The sequence below is a fragment of the Alligator mississippiensis genome, chromosome 1, assembly GCF_030867095.1.
Source record: "Alligator mississippiensis isolate rAllMis1 chromosome 1, rAllMis1, whole genome shotgun sequence".
Classification (NCBI taxonomy): Eukaryota; Metazoa; Chordata; order Crocodylia; family Alligatoridae; genus Alligator; species Alligator mississippiensis.
Genome location: NC_081824.1, coordinates 318,148,667 through 318,173,383, shown reverse-complemented (window position 1 = coordinate 318,173,383; position 24,717 = coordinate 318,148,667). Strand labels below are relative to the sequence as shown.

The following is a 24,717-nucleotide window of genomic DNA, read 5'->3' as shown; positions in this document are numbered from 1 at the left end:
CGCAACAACATTTCAGTGCAAACAAACCGCTTTCAAAGTGGCTGAAACTGGTTTAAGATAAACCTGGATAGATGTAGTATCAGACTTAACTGAGATTAAATCAATTTATTGAACTTCTGTCCCAGATCCCTTCCAGATTCAAGTTAACGCACAATCCTCCAGCATCCCAGGATGCTTTTGCACCTCCCCTGCACACCACCCTGCTCCTTGCAGAGTAGGCAGGTTAGCCTTGGCCCAAGCTGTCTGCTCCAGCCAAGCAGGGAAGTATGCTCTAGTACCCCCTGGCTTCTGGCCTGAGCCACTGCAGGCATGTGGCTGCTTTTTCTGAGTCAAATGTAAATGTATGTTCACTTGCTTATCTGTTCAGTCTACACAGTTTAAACTAACCTATGAAGATTGAATCAAGTCAGCCTTTTTTGACTGTCTGTACTTAGCCCAAGAGTCAGCAGAATTCAGTGAGACAACTTGAATGATTTAGTGGTCATAAAAGCATTAAAACCACATGAGCTGGTTGTGAATTTGAAGAGAAAAAATGTAGTTCCTCTGCTGCTTCCAGAGAAACTATCCTTATATAAAAGCCATGAAGAAAAGGACACAACAGTATCTACCACTCAAAAACCAAATGGATTTTCTGCTCTTACCTTTAGCAGCAAATCTATACTTGAATACCCTACCATATTTACTGCAGTAGCAAGGCAATAGTGGTGCTCTTGTCTTCCTCACTCTTTTCCTGTGGCACATTGTAGGTTTTATTTACAGTACAGGGTGCTTTGTGGCTATGGTAAGTGGAAAGGATCAGAGTAGATATTCTTGAGGATCTTTTGGAGAAATGGTTACCTGTGAATGTAGGGGAGGGCACTTGATGGCCCAGGAGGCCCTCTCAATTAAATTGCTGCATAAATTACTGCTCAGCACTTAGTGTTTCACTTAATTATACATAATAAGATTTAGTTAGTACATAAGGCTCATGAAGGAACCTCTACCCTGTGCTGAATGTCACTTATAGAGATATAGTGTCATCAAGGAAAGCACCGTGCAGGTTACCATATATACATAGCAAAGTTAGCATCCTGAATAGTTGCATTAAAACTGGTACCCTAACACCTTTGGAATTTTGTTTCTGGTGAATGTCTTGCAGTATTTGTTTTGGTTTTATGTTTTACATTTATTCAGTTTTATAAAACTCATTTCACTTTCCTGTCTGAAGTACATTAGTTACTATGGAAACGATGTAGTCATCTGTGTGAATGGTGTTTAGTGGCTTCCACATGTTCAGTAGAAAGACAATTTATGCTACTGTTGTGAAATGTAGGAATGTAGGTGATGGCTATCATGACTCTGTGTGTATGTGAAAGAATATATATGTATATACCTTCATCCAGATGTATACATCCATCCAGATGAATCAGTTCAGATATATAGATGCTGGAAATATCTGATATGTAAAATAAAGCAGTATTGCTCCTGACATACTGATAACCAGTGCAGCAGAGAAGCAAGGAATTCACTTGTATATTTTGATTGTTTTCCCTTGTGTTTGTCTTCAATCCTAGAACATTAAAGAGTCAATGATTTAATTACTATAGACAGTTTTAGATTCAAATAATCCTGTGAAAAAAATGCAATACTGTTAAAGGAAAAGATAATAAAACAAATATGCTGGCACATGAAAATGGGAGTAGAAATAATGTTGTGATGTGGTTTGTAAATAATGAACTAAAGCTATCCATTTTAAACTATAACTTCATTGAGCAACATAAAACAGCCAACTAATACTTGTTTCTGATGTTTCCAAAAAACCTTTCATGATAATGCAGTTCTTATCACTGAATGGATAATGTTGACTTATGCACCACTTGAAGTATATTTGAATTAAAAACCTGTGCTATAGAAGTTTAAGAAACTGTAAAATACTGAACTGTGACAGTTAACTTCAGAAATATGTTGAAAACAATACAGAGCTGACTGATGTGTAACACCCATATCTGGAACCCTTGTGTATGAGAAGACTAACATCTGGAAAGTAGCATTTCTGCTTATGGGAACTCCCATAATGCTGACCTGAATACTTCTTTTACATTTATTCAGGATCATCATTTGACAATTTGTTTTAATTTCTTTAATTAAGTTACTCTACCACATCATGTAAAACAGCTTCTTTGAATAATTTTGCATTAATGTAAATTAAACCATCCTACAAATATTAACTTCTGAAAGAAAACTCGTGTTTATATTGCATGTATTTCAACAACACTAACAGTCTGTGAAGGTGTCTTAATGTGATGATTTGCACCCAGTAAAAAACTGAAACCAGAAAAAAGGAAATTAAACCCTGTTAATGTGTCGGAGGTTGTAAAATCTACCAAATGTATATATTAATGTCTGATAAGTTTTCTGATGTCACCCTGCATCACAATTCAGTCTAGTAGAAAACAGGGGATAGTGGCAGGGTTACAGAAGCTTGCCATGAAAGTGTGGCATGGCAGGAAGCATGCCTGTTGCGATCCCATATCAGATCCTATTGTGCCTTTATTTTAACATCTGTTAAAGGCCGTAGCCATGCCATGGCTATGCACCTTATATTGGCTGCAGGGAGGAGAGTGGTTACTATGCTAGCTTCACACTGCATAAGAATCCAACTACACTGAAGTGATTTTCTCTGCCTGACAAATTCAGTGTTAAGGTGGTTTTTGTTTTGTTCTTGCAATTGAACTAGGTCACAGGGCACTAAGGTGCCTGCTCCTTTAAGGGCAGAAACTGCTAGAGAGAGGGTCCTAACAGTCAGGCAGAAACCCCACAGGTGGAGGTTTCTGCAGCAGCAGGCTAATGGGGGAATTACCCTGCACCTGCATCTGGTCAGCTGACCAGAAGGCGGCTGGGCCCTGGACACACAAACCCCAGGGCTGGGGCTAGAGAGTTAGTTCTCTGGCAGCAGCCAAGAGGGAAGGAGTTCTCATAGAGGAAGCTAACTGGAGATGCTTGACTGCCTGTTCTGGTAGGCTTAAGGGGCTATAGGAGCACATAGGTACTGGTGGTGGAGTGAGGCCCAGTAAATTGAGAGAGAAGCTTGTCTTCCAGAAGGGGTTAGAGTGTGGACCCTACGTTATGGTTGTGTTGTAGGCCAGGGGCTTGTGCTTTCTGTTGTTATTTAAACCGGTGGACCGGGCTGAGGCTATTGAGAGAAGAGGAGGCCTCATTGGGGCATGCTACAGTGGGGAGACCCCAGGGCCGGAGAGGGCGCAGTGACAGGGGCTGAGCAGACCCCAGCACCAGAGGACGTAGTTACTGAGGCCAGACTAAGCTGAGGCCTCAACGCAAGAAGACAATGTCTACATAACATGTTTGAGGCATGGGGTGTGATTAAAGGGATGGTTTTGGAGTCACCCCCAAGCCTTATGGGCTAGATATGTATCATAAGGCACCTCCTGAGTGTGGGACTCAATAAAGGGGTCTAGCAACCCACAGGGTTTAGAGGAGTGTGTCAGGACTGTGACCGAGCAGCAACTCAAGGGCAGCCTCCCAATTCATCATTTTATGTCGGCAAGACATGACAGGCAAGATTAGTAGGCGCCTGTAGGGCAGAGCTGGCACGGTCATGGTGCCCTAGGGACATCACGGTCATCCCAGGGGTGGCTGTATCATGACAAACTGGTACAAACCTGTCGTCATGCAGATGAATCTGGCCGTGGGATATGGAACTGAGTGAGCGCGCTTCCGTGATGAGAGCTACTGCTGAATGTTGGATTTATTTGGTGGTGCTAGATAGCCTCTGCCTTGTAATATAGCTTCCATTTCATCTCTATATTTCTTTCTTTCTTTCTTTTGTGCTTCATTGGAAAATGTTGTTTTTAATTGGTGGAAATGTCAGATGGGGCAACTTGACAGCAAAGTCAATAGTATATGAAGTGTAAGAAATGTACGAGGGAGGGGAAATACTGGATATTTTATTTATCTTTGTGTTGACCCCAGGACCCATTCCAGATCTTAGTAATACAACGTTGTGTCAGCATGGATGACTGGTGCCACCTTAGTCATGGGGGGCACATACACCCCCCCAGGTGACCAGGCAGGGCGTCCCCCTGTGGCCAGTCTTGCCACTGAGGGGGGGGGGGGGGTTCCCCCGTGCAAAACTCACTGACTGACTGGGAAGTGGCTGCGGTGCTCCCGGAAGCGGCTGTGGTGCTACATTCAGTGCTCCCACTCCCCAGCTGGTGCTTGCAGGGGGTCACCGGCACTCCTGCCTGCCGCCCCCCCCCCCCCCCCATCCATCATCTAAGCAGGGAGCATGGCCAGTCAGGGGGTGCGCCAGTGCTCTCAGGGGGTGCATGTGCACCCCCTGTGCATCGCCACAGTGTGTCAATAAGTGCACATGCAATCTTATAGAGTGTTTCTCTCGGGTCCTACTTCCATTTCCAGCCAAGGAAGTTGATAGCTAACATTTCCTAGGAAGGGGGTGTAATTTTCTTGATGTGCTTTCTATATGAATTCCAAAAAATACTGTAGTAATATTATTAGGTATTCCATAACATTGCAGTGAAAGGCTGGCCAAGGAGATCTTCTATAAGAACATATCACTTGTGGATCGTTCTGCCAGGTTCTTCTGTTAGGACTTTGCCATTATGGAAATGAATGTTCAGTTAAGGCATATCACATCTCATTCAGAACTGGCAAGAGTTAATTCCACTCAGCTCATATTTATGCATGTATCTAGAAGCCAGTACTTTTAGAGAAAAAAAGTTGCAGAAATAGCTAAAGATTTCTTTTATCTGAGAGTTTTTTATATTGCCAGTCATCACTATAATATGCCTCTTGTGTACCCCACTTACATAACCTACAATAGTGAAATTCAGAGTAGGCTTCCTGAAGTTAATGGTTATCCTCTTTCAAAGTCAAAGTTCTATTTACAGTAATTTGGCTTTTTTTCCTTTCCTATTTGCTTGTTTGTGTGTTTTTAAACAAGGGGAAATTGATTGATTGAGATTTAGGAATAAAATAAACGTTTGAATTGTGTGCGTCATTTATGCTGGGAAGCTTTGCAGTTTTTCCTCAGGATGATCAAACTCTTGATTCGTGTTATTTTCTCCACAAGATTTTTCCATAGCCTCCAGATCTCTTTGGCTGATCATTTTGTTTACAAAATTGGGGGGGGGGGGGGAGCAAAATAATTCTCTCATTACCTACTTCTTCTTGGGCTTTCCTATGTGCCTTGTCAAAACACCGAAGCCTCAGTTGTTCATAGGTAAAAATTCAGTACTTGATGTAGCTTTGAAAACTAGGACTGAGTTGTGTCATCAGAAATTTGTCATCAGAAGCTGACTGAAAGCAGTGGTGGGGCTTGAGCACAGGCTTGATGTTCTTGTGCTGGCCAAAGGCATGGTGGACACCTGTGTTCTGTACAAGCTGGAGGCTTGTGCATCATTCCCAGTTTTGGCTGCATGTAAAATAATACAATTTCTTAGGATTTTAGAGATGCCTTTTTTTTTTTTTTTTTTTGAAAACTTACTTGGCTTTGTCATGCAGGCTTTCTAAGTGGCCAAACAGGTTTCCAAAACTTTGTGCCACTTTATCAAATGATGGCTGCATGTCTGATAGAAACTGGAGATTTTTTTCTTGGCCAGCTTTTTGAAGTGTTTTCACTTTCCAGTCCTTTGGTTGAGTTCAGTTTGAGCCAGCTGCTATTCTGGCTTCTTGTCAGTGATAGCTGAATGCTATCCACTAGACCACAGTTGTGAAAGCATACCATTGACAGTGATCTTTCTCAGTCTCTCTCCCAGTGGTGTTGTATAGGTTTTGAATACAAGACAGAAGAGTTGAGAACTCCTATGGGGCTCTGCAAGAGGGGGCTTTCAAAGAAGAGGAGCAGTTATCCATTACCACTTGCTGAGATCTGCTGGGAAGGAATAATAGGAACCGCTGTCTACTCCTACCTTGTTACAGGTGTGTTTCTAGCATATGGTGTCCATTGCAGGAGAAACATCCAGAAATGGTCACAGGCAAGATCTCTGTGCTTAAAGGAGAATGTTTAAGTGTTGCTAGAGTTGTCTTTGTGCTATGTCATTGTCAGGTATCTGTGATGTTGTTTGATGTCATGTTATTGAAGATGAGTGCTAACTGCTTTCCTAATTATTTTGTCCAAGAAGATGATATTGGAGTTTGGGTAGTAGTTAAGAGATTTTCACTGTTAGGGTTGGCTTCTGTAACATTAGGCTAACTAGTACATTTTTCAAACAGGTTGTCTAGGAAAGGCAGTGAGTTTCCACTTGTAGTGGCCATAATTGTTTTTCTTTTGGATTGTACTAATTAGGAAAGTCCACTTCATAGATTGTAGTTGTAACAATGAGCTTTTTATTTATTTATTTATTTATTTTTTTAGATATGAAAGAGTCAAACTCAGGTATGGTAGGGCAAATGATGTAGTTTGGCTGGGGTAGATGCCTAGGGGATAATACAGTATCTTTATTGGAAATGTCTGAATTTTGCCCAGGTATATTTTTAGATGCAATCAGATATTAGCACAAAAACAAACATCCATAATCAGGCCTACTCTTACTAGTATAGTCTTCAGGTAAGCTACCTATTCTAGTTGCCCTTTCATTGACTATCTCCTGTGCTTCCACATCTCCATTCATCAGATCCCACAGTCCAACCACTATACATCTGGATGTCTGAGCTATACCTTTCCATGCTAACTTGATACTTCTGTGATACCTCGCAGACCAACTTGGCTTGGCACTTGGATGAGTGTTTCTATGAGAGCCTGCCAACAGGAACAATATAGAGTGACTGGAGATGGCCTATTCAAAACAAAGTATAATGTATTTGTCAACTGGAGTTGCAACTGGAGAAATGCATTAAAAATAAGAGGCCTACTATCTTACAATTTGAAGGGAATGCTAAGCATATGTTAGTCCCCTTGTCTCTAGTGTTGTCTGTTCTCTTGGGGAGCAAGAAACAGTCTGATCAATGCTGTAAACTCTTATCGTCTGTCAGCCTTCAGCTGCAGCTCCTTTCTTTTTTCTGTGGGGCAGAACTCTTTATCTGTTTAGGATCTTTTGATCTCTAGGTACTCGGAGTTGGCAGAAGAGCCTTATCAGGGTTGAGATGATGCCTATCGTTTTTTCCACGATGGTTATTAATCTGCCTTTTGTGCCTCGGTGTTTGCTGGGATGCTCCTTATCTAGGCTATTTTGTTACCTTTCTTGTTTGATTACCTGGTTAACAGGCCTATTTTGATATAACCCTGTAGTAGTTATAAACAAGGAACATGTCTCACTGAAAGAAGAAAGGTCCTGTGGCTAGGCACCCACATCTACTCTTCTACCACAATTTGTGTGACCACTGCAAATCTCTTAGCCTCTTTGTGCCACAAGTTTAATATTTACACAACTAATACAGATATGTCCCATTTTGCTGCAGTTACTATTTATTATTTTAACAGTGTGCTAGGTCCTAGTCCTGAAGAGGCTATTTATTTTATTTATTTATTTATCTATCTTTTGGACAGGAGTCAACAAGCAGCTTAACAAGACAGGAAGGGAAGACTAGAGAAATGAGGACACGGGTAACATCCTCAAGCCTATGCATATACTTAGTAAGGCAAATGCAGAGTCATCAACTATTGATGCAAATTTGGAGCAATTCTACCGATTTCAAAGCTAACCTTGCTCAGTGTTCCAAATTCTCAAAAGCATTTGGGCATCTACAGTGTCTTTGCAGATCTGAGCCAATGCCTCTAAGGGTCATGTTTAGGTAACAGAGTGAGGTCATGCAGAGTCTGCACTTGTAGAAGAGGAAAGAAAAGGCTCCTCTGAGATGGTTGCCTCATCCTGACACAGTCTTCCAGTAGGTTTCTGTCAGGCAGGAAAAGGTAAACTTAATTCCTTTTCAGATGCACCTTGTTAGACTTATATGACCTAGTTGCTTAGGCTTGCAGGTGAGTGAACTTTAGGACTAAGAGGTCCCTTCCAGTTCCATGTCCTGTGGTCCTTTGGAATGCAGTGTGCCTCTTCCTGACCTCTGCAGATGTAATGGCCATAGCTACTCTTCTTCTTTTAGTCAACACAGCACCATTTCAGATAGTGTTTGTTAATACAAATGATCATTCATTTAAGAAATCTTGTATTAAAAGAATTTGTGGAAAACAATTTATCTTCATTCAGTGGCTGTCACATAGCCAGTATAACTCTTTGTAGTTATTGTGGTTCCACAGTAAAGTGCCTTTTAAATATGGTCATAATTTTTCCACTTTATTTACCACTAAATTTAAGAAATGAGGACACACTGAATGAGGTCTTCTTTTTTCAGCTTCTTCATCAAATACTTCTAAATCAGAGCTACAGCTTTATGTTCTTCCTTGTTGAATGTCTTCATTAGACAGTGGCTTGAATGGAAGTTTGAGATGCATTTTGATCAATAGGGCCCCTTTGAATAGCATTACAAAACTTAAGCAGGATTATCTTTATTTTTTCTTGTGGCTCTTCTGTGTTGCCTGCATACCATTTATCTTTTTGAATATTGGAACAAGGGTGGACATATTCTAACATATGGACAGAATTTTATTAAATGTAAACTGCTACAAAAAATTTTAAACCCAGGGACAGAGAAACTCTTTCCCCATAATAAAGCAGCTCTTTATACTTTTAAAATTTTGATTGAAGATAATGGTCTATTATTTTCAGTGGATTTTGGATCAGGCCCTACAAGTGATTCATTTTTACTTATTAATTAACCCTCAGAGCGTGGCAATGAGGTAGAGAAAATTGTATGAGTCACTATACCCATCATGACCTATTAAAATGAAATGAAGAAGCAGTTGAAAATTCCAGAGTGACCTTACACAATAATATAAAGAGGGAGTGAGGAATACTATATCCTGTTAAAACTGCTATGGAAACTGAGATACATAAAAGCAATTATCTGAACTAGAATCAGGCCAAGACAGTGAGGCTAAACGCACTAACATCACTGCACTCATCACTTTTTAAATGCCCTGCTACGAATATGCTATGCTATTCTTAATGATCAAAGGTAGTCAAAAATCCAAGTTTACACTTCTACTAAGTAATGCATGGATGTCAAAGATACAGCTTGTGGACTGCATCTGGCCTGAGGACCCAAATCATCTGGCCCTCAGTGCTGCCCATGGGTTTCAGAGTGACTCACAGATGGCATGGGGAACATACCACGTATCCTGCACACTGCCTACAGCACCTACTCCAGCTCAAGGCCCAGGGTGGTGGAGCAGATGCTACATGCAGCACAGCCCTGGATCAGCTGCATGTTACCTGGGGGCCATGTTGCATGCAGTAATGGCTCAGGGTTGTGCAGCACAGTCCTTCAGCAGCTGTATATTGGAATGGGGGGCCAGCCTGTGGACCAGGCCCATGTCACTCATCTGGCCAATGAGGTCATGAGTTTGACACCCCTGAGCAGTGTAGCTGCTGTTCTTCTGTTTTGTATTTCAAATGCACTGAAAAGTCAGGATCAGGATTTCTTGTTCTAGGAGTCCTACAAACCCATACAAAGATAGGACTCCTACCCAAGTACCTTTATGAGCTCACCGTATAAAGTAGTGGTGCAATTCCTTGGGCAGAATGGAGGACTTAATTCCTCAGTATTTCATTCTCTTGGTGATCCATATGGTAGCCAGAGATGGCTGTACTGAAAGACTGTCAGTTGACTTCTGCTGTTGCTACTCTCAGCAGTTATTGTGCCTACATTTTACGCCCTTACTACCCCACCTGGAACGCTTGTGATGGTGTTGGTCTTCCTGCTTGGTTGTTAACTCAAGAAGTATTAAGGAAAGCAGTACCAATCATAGTCCTTGAAACAAGAACCTGTTAATACAGAAAATAACCATCACGTTTTGCCTTCCCTTTTGATTTTTTGAATCAAACTGAGATCTTAGAAATCTGACACCAATGTGTAACAAGATCCTGCATTCAGTCAGTGACTTGTGGAGCAAGAAGTAGGGGTAATGATAGTAGAGGTAACAAAAGGTGTCGAGAATATGACTGAATGACAGTGGCCATGTCTACACGAGATGCTGATTGCACAGTTGTTACTGCGTTGTCATTTAGTACTTGCATACCCAAATACTAAATGACTGTCCAGTAGTGGGCATTGGTGTGCAATACCATCCCTGCACAGCTTCCTAATGACACTGACTGTGCAGTAGCTAGTTACTACTGCCCAGTAGCATCACATAATGGTTTAGGCCACACTACCGCACAATAATGAGCTACTGCACAGTAGTAATGAGTTGCTGCACAGTGAGCGTCTTGTGTAGATGCAGCCAGTGCTACCTGGCATTATGGGACAACATAACGCATTATAGGCCTAGCCTACAGATGTGACCTGTTAGCTAATTGCACAAATAATTAGCTCCAGACCTGCTCAGAGATGCTTGTCCTGAATCAGGCTGGTATATATAATCCTGTGGATATCCTCGGTTTCTTGTATAGCTTGAAAACCCCATTCAGCGAAATAATGGGGATGTTTCTCATTGAGGACCTGTTACACATTTGAATTGAATTAAATATACTAATCTTGGGTCGCTTACATGGAAGAATATGGATATAGTAATTTTATCAAATAAATCATTAAAAGCAAAGATATAGTGTGCAGCCTTCGTGGTTTGGGCCACATTACTAACCATGACAATTCTAACACATTTTTGTCCATTAACCTTTGCCAAAACTGCTTTGAATAACTGTTCCATAATGGGCATCTTAATAAAGCATAGCTGCTCCTGAGGTGAACTGGCAAATTTAAATTTGCAAGATATTATGAATGTACATCTAAACAACAGAGATGCTCCTCTATTGGGATGAGCAAACAAGGCACTGAAAAATGTCTTCTGTTAAATATTCCTCTTTACTACTCCAAACAGTCTCTTTTTTTTTTTTTTTCCTCTTTCCTGTTCTTGTATTGCATTCTATACTTTGGTAACATTTTGATTCTGCAAATGTAATTGTATCTGGTCATCTCTGTCTCTATATATTTCTAAGTAATGCATAGTCTTCTGGTAAACCACTTTACATTTTTTCATATAGTGTTTGGTTTTTCTTTGTATTAGAACTAGAAACTTTAGACATTAGAGATTTGAATAGATAGATATCTCTATCTACATAGATATCAATACATCTCTATTTATAGACCTTACTTTTCATATGCACAAGTTTAGAAAACAAGTTATGTAACAAAATAATTCCAGAATGGGCAAATAGGATGCTGTTTATTTTTTTTTTTCCATAAATCTACATCTTCTTGCATCTACACTTTTTTTTTTTTTTTCTAGCATGCTCTCTGACTTTAGAAAGAGAGCATGGCCAAACCTACAAGTTATTAGAGCCCAAAAGTACTTCAACTTCCATAATGGTGTCAGCATTTGCTTCATTTCTAAAAAGCCATAATATTTCTTAGCATCTCTTGTGCATGAGAGCGCTGACATATAAATTTGCCTGTATAAGAAATTAAAAACAGCTCAAGTATACAGTTTGACAGAATGCAGTCTTTTTACGTAGAATTCAACTAGAGGGAAAACATAATGCAAATATACCACAATTGAATTACATCTGACGATACTTTAAGAAATATCCAGGCAGCAACATTTCAGTATCTGAGTTGATGAATAAAATATCACAGTATTAACATAGTGTAGCCTTAGAAGCAATGGTCCCAATCAAGTAATATATTTACGCATGTGCTTACAGCTAAGTGTGAGTAGGTCCCTATGAAACAAGTACATGCTTAAGGGCTTTTCTGAATTGTGGCCAATACTAGGGACATTTACTGGGCTCACTCCTAATGCAGTTGGGTGATTTATCAACCCATGTTCTATGTACTAAATCCATGGTGAAATAAATTACTCCAGATACCCTGCATTCACTTATTTCACATTGAGAAGGATGCAAATTAATCCACACTAAACTGAGTAAATTAATCAAATGCAATAGACAGCAAATTGTCTTTTAAACATGATAGACAATGTGGCCACCCTTTGCAAATGAAACAGAAATGTATCTGTGGCCCCTGGCAAATGTGCAAGTAAAGGCATCATGGTATCTGATGTGCTATCCTCGCATGCATGGCAGGAGGTGTGATTGTGGAATCAGGAATCAGATCCTATCAGGCCTTATTACCAATGGAGTTTGGGATCCTGAGCCTGGGTTCCCCCGGCACTGGTAAGTAGCAAGCTCCCACAGCTGGGAGCCCTGTCAGCTGATGGGTCTTCCAGCCACAGGGTGTATTGAGTCCTCCCCTGGCTGGGACCCGTCAGGTGATGGGGCTCCCCGGGTCTGGGAGCCCCAGCAGCTGATCCAGGCTTCCAGCTGCAGGACTGTATGATGTGCCCCAGCAGCTGGGAGGCCTAAGTTGGCCACACGTTCAACTAATGGCATGATAGGAACTAACCACAATATTATTATGCATTTTAGTTTAATTACTTTGAGGCTTATTCCTTGTTTTATCATGCTATTAATTGATTGAACATGCAGCCAGGTAACAGTTCAAGACGGAATGTGTAACCACTTAAACGTGATTAACCAGTTAATCCTATTTTAAGTGTAACATGTGCTAGAGCCTATGAAGAAGATTTTTTGTTGCACATTGCTTGGCAATGAAATAATCCTATGTTTCAGAAGCAATTAAATCATTTGGGGGGGGGGAAACAAATAGCAGAAGAAAAGAATACATTTTACATTATGGTACTTTTTTTTCAAATAATCTCAAAGTTCTTTGCAAAATCAGCAAACTGATGTTCAAATAATATATACTGTAAATAATGTCTGTGGAAAAGGTAAAGTTCCTTTAAAATATAGCTGTATTCAAATATAACCATACTTGGGGTGAAATGTGTCAGTTTTTAGCAAAGAATAGGAACACTTGCGTGCCTAAAAGAGCGGGCAAAGAATGCTGGCAGATGTTGTGGTAAGCAGTTAAGCTATATCTTGAGTTGCATTTGGTCCTGACAAAATGGTTAAGCTACTGTTTGTACATAGCCAACATGAAACTACACACAGTGAAAGCTTAAGATGAAATCCTAGCTCTGTTGAAATTAGCAGGAGTCAACATTTTACCTTTTGGATTTTACATTTTATTCAAAGGAATGTATGTGCCACACAACAGTGGCCCCTGAAACCATACTAAATTGTGTTATTACATATACAAACGCTATCAAAATATAACCACCTGCAGCAGAGATCAGGTTAAAGGATGAACAAGCCCATACCATCTTCTATTAAGATTATTAGTGGGAATTAACATTTAGAGTCTTTGTGGAAATAAGCATCTCAAGCAGGTAAAATGGAAATAGGATATTGTATAATCCCAAGAATCACTGTAAGGGATTTGGACTTTTTGGGGCATGTGGAAAAAGGATATCCACAAATGGTCTTTGAAGATTTCATTATTGTGGGCTGAATGGTTCATTAATCATATTGGGGATTCTTTTCCAGCAAATACAAGACGGGCAAAGTGGTACTGGAAAGGTCACTCTGTTTAATGCAGGATAAATAAATATGATCTGATTTTTAGCAAGAGTCAATCACATTCCAGTGTCAGTAAGGTGAAGATCATGTCAAATGGCAGAAAATTTAGTAAGAAGTGTTGTTGCTTTATAAATTCCAGTGAGAGGCAGGAATACTAAAGTCCAGATAGTGCAAAACTTTATCTTTAGTTTTAATTAATTTATGTATTACAAAGTATGTATGGTGGCTAGAGCCTCTCATGAGAGCCAGGGGCTCCAAGCCTGCCCCAGTAACCCGGAGCACAGATGTAGGACCCCAGGGCAGACAGGGAACTTACTGGAAGGTAGGCTGGAGCCAAGGCAGGAGCAGTGTTGCGATGCCACTGAGCCAGCTGTCAATCAAGATTGGTGGCACCTGGCTGATGACGTCAGCCTCAGGCACTGCCGCGGGGAATTTAAAAACCCCAACAAATGCCAGGTAAGTGGGGAGCAAGTGGAAACAGAGTCAAGGACAGTCTTGGGAAGCCCAGGTTGTAGGTCTGAGCCCATGGGGTTGGATGTGGGGCAAGTGCAGAGAAGCTGGGAAAGCTTCCCTGCTAGAGGCAGCAGCCCAGAGCGGATGCTGGGGTGGTCATTTGTTTTTTTGTTTTTTTTGTTATCCTTTGTTGTTTTTGTTTTTTGGTTCTAATGTGGTTGCTGCTCAGAGGACTGAAGCAGAGGCAACCACGGCAGAGGTGGGTGAGATGAAGTCTCTAGCCTGATTCTCCTGAGATGAGTGTTAGTGAGCCCCGACAGGAAGCTCCAGGGGCTAGAACCAGTGTCCTGACTTGTACAGTGGGTGAGTGGACTGGGGTGCAAGGGAGGCAGAGCCTCGTGACCAGCCATGTTGGTGATGTGAGTACTACCAGCAACGGGTACAAGGACACCACTGAACCCCTCCTTATCACATTTCCATCAAGAAGTGAGTGAGGGAACCTGATCTTGTACAGGGAAGTACTTGTAGGACCTGAGCCAGCACTGCAGGGACCTTTTTCACAGGGGTGCAGTGTAGAAGGGCAAAGCCAGAGGGGGTTGAGGCCCCTCACTTAGGGGCTGAGGCCCCAACAGCCTGGCACCACAGGGGTACAGTGTAGAAGGGCCAGTAGATCTGGTGTTGTGGAGGGTATGGAACGGAGGGCCTTGAGTCTGAGTCAGTTGGCTAGAGCCTCAGGGTCAAGACTTGCTTAGTGGGTGTTTGACTGACAGGCCTCTCTAAAGAGAGAGGGTGTAAGCCCACAGTGGCTGAGACCCCAACATAAAGGGAAAATTATAAAACATCTGTAAGGCATGGGGCACATCAAGGGATGGTAGGAGCGTGCATTTTGTCCTTAAGGCAACAGCTCATTATCCTACAGGCAGTGAGCCTGGAGCCTGTCTGGGAACCTGTGGGTCAGCCTCCCTCCTTTTTAAGAACCAAGTAACATCAAGTTGTGGCAGGCGAGCATGGGGGGGGAGGGGGGGAGATGATCCCCAGGGGAGGAAAATTCAGCAAGACTTAACGGGGGGGGTGCACACTGGCCTATTTGGGGGGGGAAAAAAAATGCAGCTGAAGATGGCACCCTGTCACAGAGGTAAATATGCATGTATGGGTAATCTGTCCTGATGTATTCAGTAAGTTGCAGTGTACATGAGTGTCATGGTAAAGATTAAGAGATTATTTATGAAATCTATTTTCTCATTGAGGTTTGCACAACTGAACGTTAAAGGAAGTCAAAATATTCAGTACACACACGATACAACTTTTCTGTAAAACATCTAAGGTGGCTTTTGCAAAATGCCCCACCAAATTATCAAAGTAGACAGCTCAACTACAATCTTTCTGTTATATATTGTCTTGACCAGTGAGGTCCCCCAAGGCTCAGTCCTTGGGCCTATTCTTTTCAACATTGGTATTAGAAGTGGACTAGCCAAGTTTGTTGATGACACCAAACTTTGGGGTAAAGCATCCACCCCCAAGTACAGGATGGTGATCCAGGCCAACCTTGACAGGCTCAGAAAATGGGTGGATGAAAACCTGATGGCCTTCAACACTGAAAAATGCAAGGTACTCCACCTTGGGAAGAAAAACCCACAGCATGCTTATAGGCTCGGCAGTACTACTTTCGCTAGTACTACAGTTGAAAGGGACCTGGGGGTCATGATTGACCACAAGATGAATATGACCTACCAATGCGATGTCGCAGCTGGTAAAGTGATCAAAACTCTGGCTTGCATCCATAGATGCTTCTCAAGCAAATCTCAGGATGTCATCCTCCCGCTGTACTCAGCCTTAGTGGGGCTGATGCTGGAGTACTGCATCCAGTTCTGGGCTCCACAACTTGAGAAGGATGTGAAGAAGCTTGAACGAGTCCAGAAGAGAGCCACACGCATGATCAGAGGGCGTGCACATATCACGCACATGGATAGGTGGGGAATAGAAATGAAAGTTTATCTACCCACTTGGGGGATAATGCCAACTCAACACTAGCTCCCCAATTCTGAGCTGCCTGCATTGCAGCATCCCTGGGCCCTTTCTAAACCAATGCCTGAGAATGGTGCCCCACTTACCATGCCCCAAGTTACACTACTGGTAATGTAGCATGGATAAGTGACGGTACCAATGCACCCAAGTTATTCCTAACCTTCAATTCCTGTACTATTTCAACTCTGATAGATAGTTTTGGAGTATATATGTGTGAGAGAGATGAGTATGATAGTGTTGGAGTGATGGTGTGACCATGAAGGTCCAGGAATTATGTGAGGGGGAAGAATTGTTTTGGGTGATATCTTTTATTGGACCAACTGCAGAGTTGGGATAGAGTTAGACAAGTTTTCTGATTAGAAATAAGCAAATTCATGTCTACTCTTAAAATGTAAAGGTATATTTTCAGAAGTGAAAATTTTGGGTTAGATATTTGTTCAGCAGGGCTACTCCTACAATAAGATTACTGGAAGTGAATAAGGGTGTCAGACTCTTTTATCATGGATTAATATGTTATGTTGGCTTTTTCCTTTGGGGAAAAAAAAATGAAAATTTGCATGCAAGAGTGTACTGTTGTATTTCATTTCTATGGCACTAGAATAATTGTTCAATACTGTGGATGCCCACATTAAGACTTCCTCTTTTCCAGAAAGCATTCAGTACCTACAGCTTCCTTTGAAAATATTTTTAAAATGTGGGTGCTCAGCAGTTCTGACAATCAGGCTATTTATATTTTAAGCTACAAAGTATATACTTTTTAATTATTAACATTAAACAGCCTAGTTTTGAAGAAATTGGCCATGTGTATAATAGAAGTGGTTGAAACCTTTAGAAAAATAGAAAAGTGTATGTTTTAGGGTGTGGGGATTTTTATTTTTCAGTTTAATATATTCATAGCTAGATGAGAAATGTTGAAACTTTTTTTCCATATAAAAAATTGTTACTTTCTTTTGGTCAGAAAGTTGATCATGCTGTTCAGTTAAATAGCCTTATATACTCCCAGGTCTGGGTGCATCTACTCATGTGCTTTACTTGATCAATTAGCTCCTCACTAAAACATCACTGTCTAAATGTGCACCAATATTAGAGTGCAGTAAATTAATTAACTCTACTGTAGAATGGTACTATTGGGGACAGTACTGTCTTTTGGTGGATTTATTAAGTATGCTGCAACACACATGCAGACTGACAGGGGCTGACTGGAGCTCCCCACTTTGTTTAAATTAGAGTGGATTTTCTTGTTTTGTTTGTTTGTTTTTTTGGTTTTTTTTTTAGCTGAAAAAACAACACCTGTAAATGTCAGTTTTTCTGTACACTTCTAATGGAATGGAAAATGCTGGGAAAGAAGTGTGAACATGTGTGTGCACATGCATATATGTGCTTGCAATGTATAGCATTGTACATAAACATATAACAATGTCTAAGACAGCAACATGCTGAGAATGTATGCAAAACAAGTACATATTTATCTTGTGTCTATGAATAATGTCATGTGTGTGTACCGTTGATAGTCTACTGATTAATCATGCAAATACAAAATTACAAAAATCCAATTATTGCACTTAAAAGTGGTGGTGGTATAAAGATCATGTATGAAAACATTTTTTTTAAATTGCACACAGGACGGGTATGTCTACACGGGACACGTAAATAAGCATTAGCGTAGTTTACTGCATAGTAAGTGCGTGCATCTACATGTACAGGTACTTACTGCACAGTAAAAACCCTTAATCCTGTGTCAATTTGCTACTTGCAAATGCAAGTAGCAATTTTACATGGAATTAGTTAATTACTGCGCAGTTACGCATGTGTAGACGCAACCCAGAAGCAAGCTTGTGGACCTTACATTAGTTAGTTAGTTAGTTGGATCTAAGTGCAAACTGTACAGAAGTTCAGGACATTTAGATTGGTCTAAAAGTGGCCAACCTAATCTAAATTGAATGTACCTTGGAGGTAGAGTTAATGTAGATCAAGTTGGCCACTTTTAGACCAATCTAACTGTTCTGAACTTCTATACAGCTTCCAATGCAGATGCAGGTCTGGAAAAGCCCATCTGCTGGCCCCAACCCTGGGGCTGCACTTTTCCTACCTCCTCCCTGGCACTGGGTTACTTTTTAGACCGCCCTCTTGACCCTTTGCTCCACTCTCAGATGGACAAGCCCCTTCCCAGCCCAGCTGCCCCCAGGCCACCACACTTCCCATCCTGCAAACTATTTCCAGCGCTGGTTTTTACCAGCATTTGCCAGTAAGATGGGGTTGGGGGAAGGGTGGGTGAGATGGGGGGGTTGAGGGGCTAAAAATAGCTTCTGGTCCTGGAGGGTGGGGAAGAGTCCCCTCACCTCCTCCTGTGTACCCCACAAACCCCTCTGATCCCACCAAACCATCTCAGATCCCCCACTCCCTCCACAGATGTCACCTACACCCCAATCCTTGTGACAGACTCTGCTTGCCTCCCTGATGCCGCCTGGCCCCCTGATAACTCCAGTCCTCCCATGGACACCCCATTCTCCCCAGAGCCAGCTATTCCCTCAATCCTCCCCTGCTAGCCTCCCCCCCATCCAAATTTACCTTAGATTTGGTGGCCATTTTTAACTTGATCTAACCTTCCCCTAGTCTCCCCAAATGTCTGTACTTAGCCCAAGAGTAGGTCCCCAACTCCTAGAAAAGAGTGCAGTTGAAGACATTGTTTTCAAATATCTAACAAAATTAAGCTTACATACCATAGCTTTATTACAGCAGCTAGTTTAAAAATCCAAAGCATCCTCATGAAAACAAGTCAGATGACTAATGGCATTCTGGTCTTTCACTATAAACTGGCAGATCCTCAAACATTACACATACAAGCAAAACTCTCCTTCACATGACTCTGAACTCTGGATAAACAAACACGCACTGTCATACTACAAAATTGGCTAAATGTCTATTAAACAGCAAGTAAATGAAGATGGCCTTGTTGTTAATTGGGTTAAGTTTAATAAAGCAGTTGTAAGTCATCTTTACTCTTTCTGTTTTCCATTTAAGGAAGTTCTTCAGACTCGCCAATGCAATTAAGGCTAATTAGGAAGGCCATCTGGTTATTGTTGTAATGTCAGTTAATTTAACTATATAACAAATATAAAGAAATATTTTGATCAAAGTGAAGTCTTCTATATTTTAATCTTAAATAATGGTTGACTTTTTAAAAAAGAACCCTGTATTAACATCATTCCTCTCAGTAAAACATAGGCCTATATAGGAGTGCATTGTAATTTATGGTGGGTCATCTGGGCTGAGTAGCTCATGCGATCTAGTCCTTGAAGATCTTATGGTCTAAGGAAAACAAAAACAAATTGAGAAAACAAAACTGAAACACGCTTTAAACCCCAACTAGTAAGCTGTTCTACATAGGTTAGCTGATGTGCCTTATATGGAACACTCTACAGGAGCTAGCCTGTCTTTTCTAGTTTGTAACATAAAGAAAAGTGGAGTAGTCATGGCTAATCTGCATCAAGAGAGAAGGGTGTTTTGAGAGGGAGGACTTGTATCAGCTATTTCCCAGCACTTTCAAAATATAGTATGCAATTCTATCAGTATCAACTTAATAGTTCTGCTAGTTGAATACATACATCCTATTTTCATCTAGTTATCAGACTACATGAAAAGAGGAAGTTGATTATTCAAATTTTTCATTAATCAGATTTCAACACCTGTTAGGAATTCATTTCTTTGTAGATTTTTTTTTTTTCTCTATTCACTTAATCTAATGATAGGAATATAAAAGTTATTAAATGTGAAGTTACATATTACACTTGCACTTTAACTGCTTAGTATGGTCTAAGTGTTAACTTTATACTAAGTGCCTTCTGAGCATCTCACGATTTATACCACTGTATGTCAGGGTTAACTTAGGGCTGTGCTCCCTAGCTCATGTTAAGGTAACTTCAGTCTGCTCCATGGAGATAAAATGTGTAACTTGCAGTCCTCTGAGTAGGGGTAAAGCCCAGGTGTCTTGGATCCTAGCCATGCCCTACTTGCCAGCCCCCTGATGGCAGATCAGAGGTCAGGCAAGAAATGGTATTAACCCTTAACATGTGACTGCTCATAGAATGTTCCAACTTTAACATCGCTTAACATTCCACGGATTTAACATGATCCAAGTATAACATGTTAAACTTCATCCTTGACAAACAAAATTAAAGTATCTTCAAAAAACAAGAGTTCCAATGAGCATTATTAATAAAAACTACTCCTGTGTCTGTTTAAAATAAAATGTAAAAATACCATATTTTTAAATTAACTTAGGGTCACTGGTTGTCCCTTGGTATGATTCAAAGACATTAAAATAAACAAAAATGTTCTTATTGACTTTAGTGGGCTTCAGATCAGACTGCAAGGATGTTTGGGTAGTAAAATCAATGAATATTAATGTCTCTATTATCTGAGCTTCATATGAATGACTAAACACTAGTAAATAGTAAGTATCTTTTACCAAGAACTTATTGTAGGTTAAATCCTTTTTTGGGATACCACAACACTTAAAGTAGTAAGCAGTCAGATTTTCAGTTGGTGAAAATCATGATTGCTTCAGTACCTAAGACGAAAAAATAGAGCTTGGCGGATTTGTACTCGCTGAAGTTTTGGCGAAAAACAAAAACAATCTTTTTGAGTAATTGAGCCCTGGCAGAAAGGTATCACAAATCCCAAGGTTGAAACCTCAGCGTCTCTGAAGTTAATGAGACTTTTGCTACTGACTTCAATAAAGCCAGAATTTCTCTCAATGCAAGGAGATATAGCATGCTCTTGTGTTCTGTGTTTTAGTACCTTTTCAGTTCAGTCCTCCAAGAAATGCTCTAAGAAAAATGGTGGACATTGTCCATTTAAGCATTACTGAAGTACACATTAAGCTTAAACTATTGTCTTTGGGAGTTTCCAGGTGCAGCACAGAGGCTCACATGGGCACAATAGATCTGCTGGTGACGTAGACCAGATTAGAATAGGAAGAGAAGTGAAAAAGATTAACACATTATTTGCAGCTATGATTAAGAAGGATAAGCTTCTACATTCAAAAATAACTATGCACATGTAGAACCAAATTCATGTCAAAACTATGAGAATAGTTGAAGCATCTAAAAACAAATATAGATAACTGATTTTTATTTTTATTTTTTTTGAAAAAATCTGCTTTGTACATATTCTCCATCTCTCCAAAGAATGATCTTTTATATTATTTGCTGCTCCCCTTTGTAATATTTCAGTTCCTATACAAAAATACCGTGCATACCAGTACTAGTACGGCCCTACCCTTGTTTCTGGGAAACCCGTCGGCCTTGTTCACTTGGCAAGCCGTGTTGATAAATGATTGTGATGTTAAATAGGCAGGAGGTTGCCCTTCGTGTGCCCAGATGACCATGGGTGATAAGTACATGCTTCTACCATTAGTACACGTGTCCCAAGCCTCGCTGGTATCACACTGTGTGATGATACTCCAGCTCAAGGCTGTGCCAAACTGGGCGCACATTTAGATCCTTACCACACTGCCCACTTTGGGGCCATACACATACCACCCTCCTCTCACTAGGGCCTCTTGCACTCTGGTGACTCTCACCTAGTCTCTTGCCTACTGCCCATCCAGGCCACACTCGCTCCATCCTACTCAAAGAGAGCCCCAAGCTTTGCTTTCCACCCTTCCGTCAGTCCTGGTACAGTCTTTTGGGCCTCTCCCTTGACCATCACCCAAACGGCACCGAGTGGTTGCTCAACTATGGACCTACTTCGCCCCTCACCAGACCACGACGCCCCTCTCTCGGGCCACAACTGTGCCCTTTACACTAGGGCCTGGGGTCTTCCACCCCGTAGGACTCAGCTGCTCTTCCCTGAGCTTAACTGACCCCACCCAACTCTGCCCTGCAACTCTCAGGGCCTGGGGCCTTACACTCTCTATTTGTTTCTATATAATCCAAAATTTCAAGTGAGATGCGAAATCAAATTCATGTAAAGATAAAAATACAATTTGTAGATGATCCAAAATTTCCCAATAAGCTAATTTTTAAAAGAAAAAAGGCTTTTTGACTCTCTGGAGTCTTTCATTAAAAAATATGTCTAATTGATTTTTTTTTTTTTTTTTCTTGAAGGTCATTTTCTTGTTTTAAAATCAAAATCTGATTTCCTCCCCCCCCTTCCCCCCCGAGGATGAAATAATTCTCAGCAGTACTATTATAACTGCATTTTAAGAATCTTACCTTCCTTTCCCTCAGAATTGGTCACTGTAATAATATTTTATTAATAACCTGGGAGCACTCAGGTTTTTGGCAAGTTTATAGTTTAGTACATCTTGTAGCACTCGATCAATAATAGGGTTACTCCCAACACTAAGAAAAACAACCCCTGTAAGGATATAAAATCATTTTATTGCAACAGTAGCACGAACTGAGTAGAAAAATACTAAACCTCTGAGTTCAGGAAATAAGACAGGACTGGGGAACTGAATTCAGGAGTGATCTCAAGACTGCTGCTTCCCTGCCAGATGGAAAATTACAGAGATGACACATTTTTTTCCTTGGGGTGGGGAAAGATACAAGGTTCCCTCCGGCCCCCTTTGACACCCAATCTACTGTATATGAATTACACTGGCCTTGAAGGAGACTACACTATCTGTCCTCCCAGCCAGATGTACGGTCATAGCAGGACATGGTAAGGAGAAGAAAGTCTCAAATTAGTATTAGCATATGGCAAATTTAATAAACATATATTACATTAGTTGAACATCTAGTAAACTGTAGAATACAACTAAAATGTAGAAAACACCAGCAGTGTGGCATGCTTTCTGTGAGACTGAACAGAGGCATTTCTCTCATGTGATGTTATCAAATACCCATTCATTAGCAGGCCGAAATTAGGTAAATGACTCCTTAGCCTTCATTTCCATTTTAAAATTTCTTTTCCTCTTATTTTTATTTCATTCCTGTTTTCCCAACTCTATCCTTTTAACTTAATCTTTTTTGTTCTCCTTGCAATTAAAAACACCTAAAGCTAGCTCTCATACTTCAATACCTTCCTTGAATTATCTTGACTGCATACAAATGAAGCACAGATACTATGAATTGAATCACATGAATACTGTATTGTAATACTAGTTTTTATGACTGATCTTAAGGGAGACTGAGGTTACTTGTCCTCCTTGAGGACCAGGCTCTATCCATAAAGTACACCTGAAAGCAATGGAAGAGCAGTGCTTGTAAAAAGCAGGAATGCAATGCATGGCCTCAAATCCAAGATTGCATTTCCTAACTGTACTTTAGGGAAGTACAATGAAGTGTCAAAAAAGATCTTATGCATGTATGTTCTAGGTAATCCTGATTTTTTTTTTTTTTTTTTTTTTAACCCACTACACTACTTGAACAATTCTATATTTTTATTTAAATAAATCAAGATTAAATTATGTATAACTATGAAGTGATCATTTACATTATTTTAGCATAACTACAGTTACCAGCAGTTTATATAAGAGGATAATATCCACCAAGATGTACAAATAAAGTGCCATATTCAATGTAATACAGCAAATAGTATAAGTTAGACATTTACACCAACTCAAACCTTTCAGGCAACGTTGACACTGGGACAAAATTCATTAACTAAAGATAATGTGCATGCATTATAGCACATCAAATTGCTATGTGGATGCTTTTATACAGGGAATGAAGTGATCTTAGCTTGTTGTGGCTTAATTCTTTTTAAATTACTACAAACTAAGCCACTTTACTTCCATATCAGAGGTTTTAAAGTTATTTAACTTATGTATATTGATTTCACATGTTGATTAGCTTTAACTTTTCTGAGTGTCCCTGTTCAGACTGTTCCTTAAAAATGAGTTCTCGAATAAGTAGTTGTGGTACTTAAGAGTAAGGTTGAATCCCCCACAGAAATTCAGTTACTGCAGATGGGCATAAATTGGAAGCAAGACAATGAGTGGTTGGTCACAAACCATTTGGAAGTTGGCTTGAGCTCAGAAGTGGGGGTGCAACCCAACAGTTTTGGAAGTACTGCCTTAGTATGATTGATTGCCACTACTAACGTAAAAAAGAGTCTAAGCAAGGGTATCATATACACCAAGGATAGAAGAAGTCATAAGTTAGATTGGTGGAGCTGCTTTAATCTGTACCTTCTCACGTGCTTCTCTTGCTCTTTATGAGAGAAACTTAAAGTTGCATGAGTTTGGGTTCTCTAATGTCTGTAAAAGTCACTGCATAGGAGTCTAACTTCAAATACACACCCCATCTAATTTGGCCCAAAGGCATGAAATACATTTTCTGTTCATTTTACAAGAAAGACTGAGAGCAACAGTGCATATTGTCAGAACTGATTAGTTGAGTGCCTCGGTACAGTGGAACTTTCTAGCACAAGGCACGGTGAGACAGGGGAATTCTTGGCATGGTGGAGAGCCCCGGCGTGGAAAAGTTCCTGCCGCTCATATGCAAATGTGCATACTCTAATTGGCCGGTTTCAAATTATTCCTACGTGGCGGCTGGCAATTGGCTTGCTAGCCATATAAAGGGTTGGAGTCGTTTCCGCCCAGGTTGGAGAACTCCGTGCTCATCTCAGAGTGGAACCTGGCGGTCTGATCACCTGCCGATGACTCCCGGTCGACGACCCCCCCAACATACCCCCGTGTCCTGCATGCTCAAGTTCAGACCCGGTTTAAAGATATCTCGTCTTATAAGAGCTCCTCGGTTTGATTGTAACAGAAGTTGGAGTTTGAAGTTAACTTTCT

General features: G+C 40.7%; 1 long non-coding RNA gene across 1 annotated transcript in view; it reads left to right on the top strand.

Moving 5' to 3' along the window:
* The first annotated feature begins 2,895 nt into the window (after positions 1 to 2,895).
* The window catches only part of LOC132247746 (uncharacterized), a 38,336-nt gene continuing 16,514 nt past the window's right edge, over positions 2,896 to 24,717 (top strand). Inside the window, exon 1 of the long non-coding RNA XR_009459135.1 lies at positions 2,896 to 2,995. This is a non-coding gene — a long non-coding RNA (uncharacterized LOC132247746). The remainder of the gene's footprint in view (positions 2,996 to 24,717) is intronic.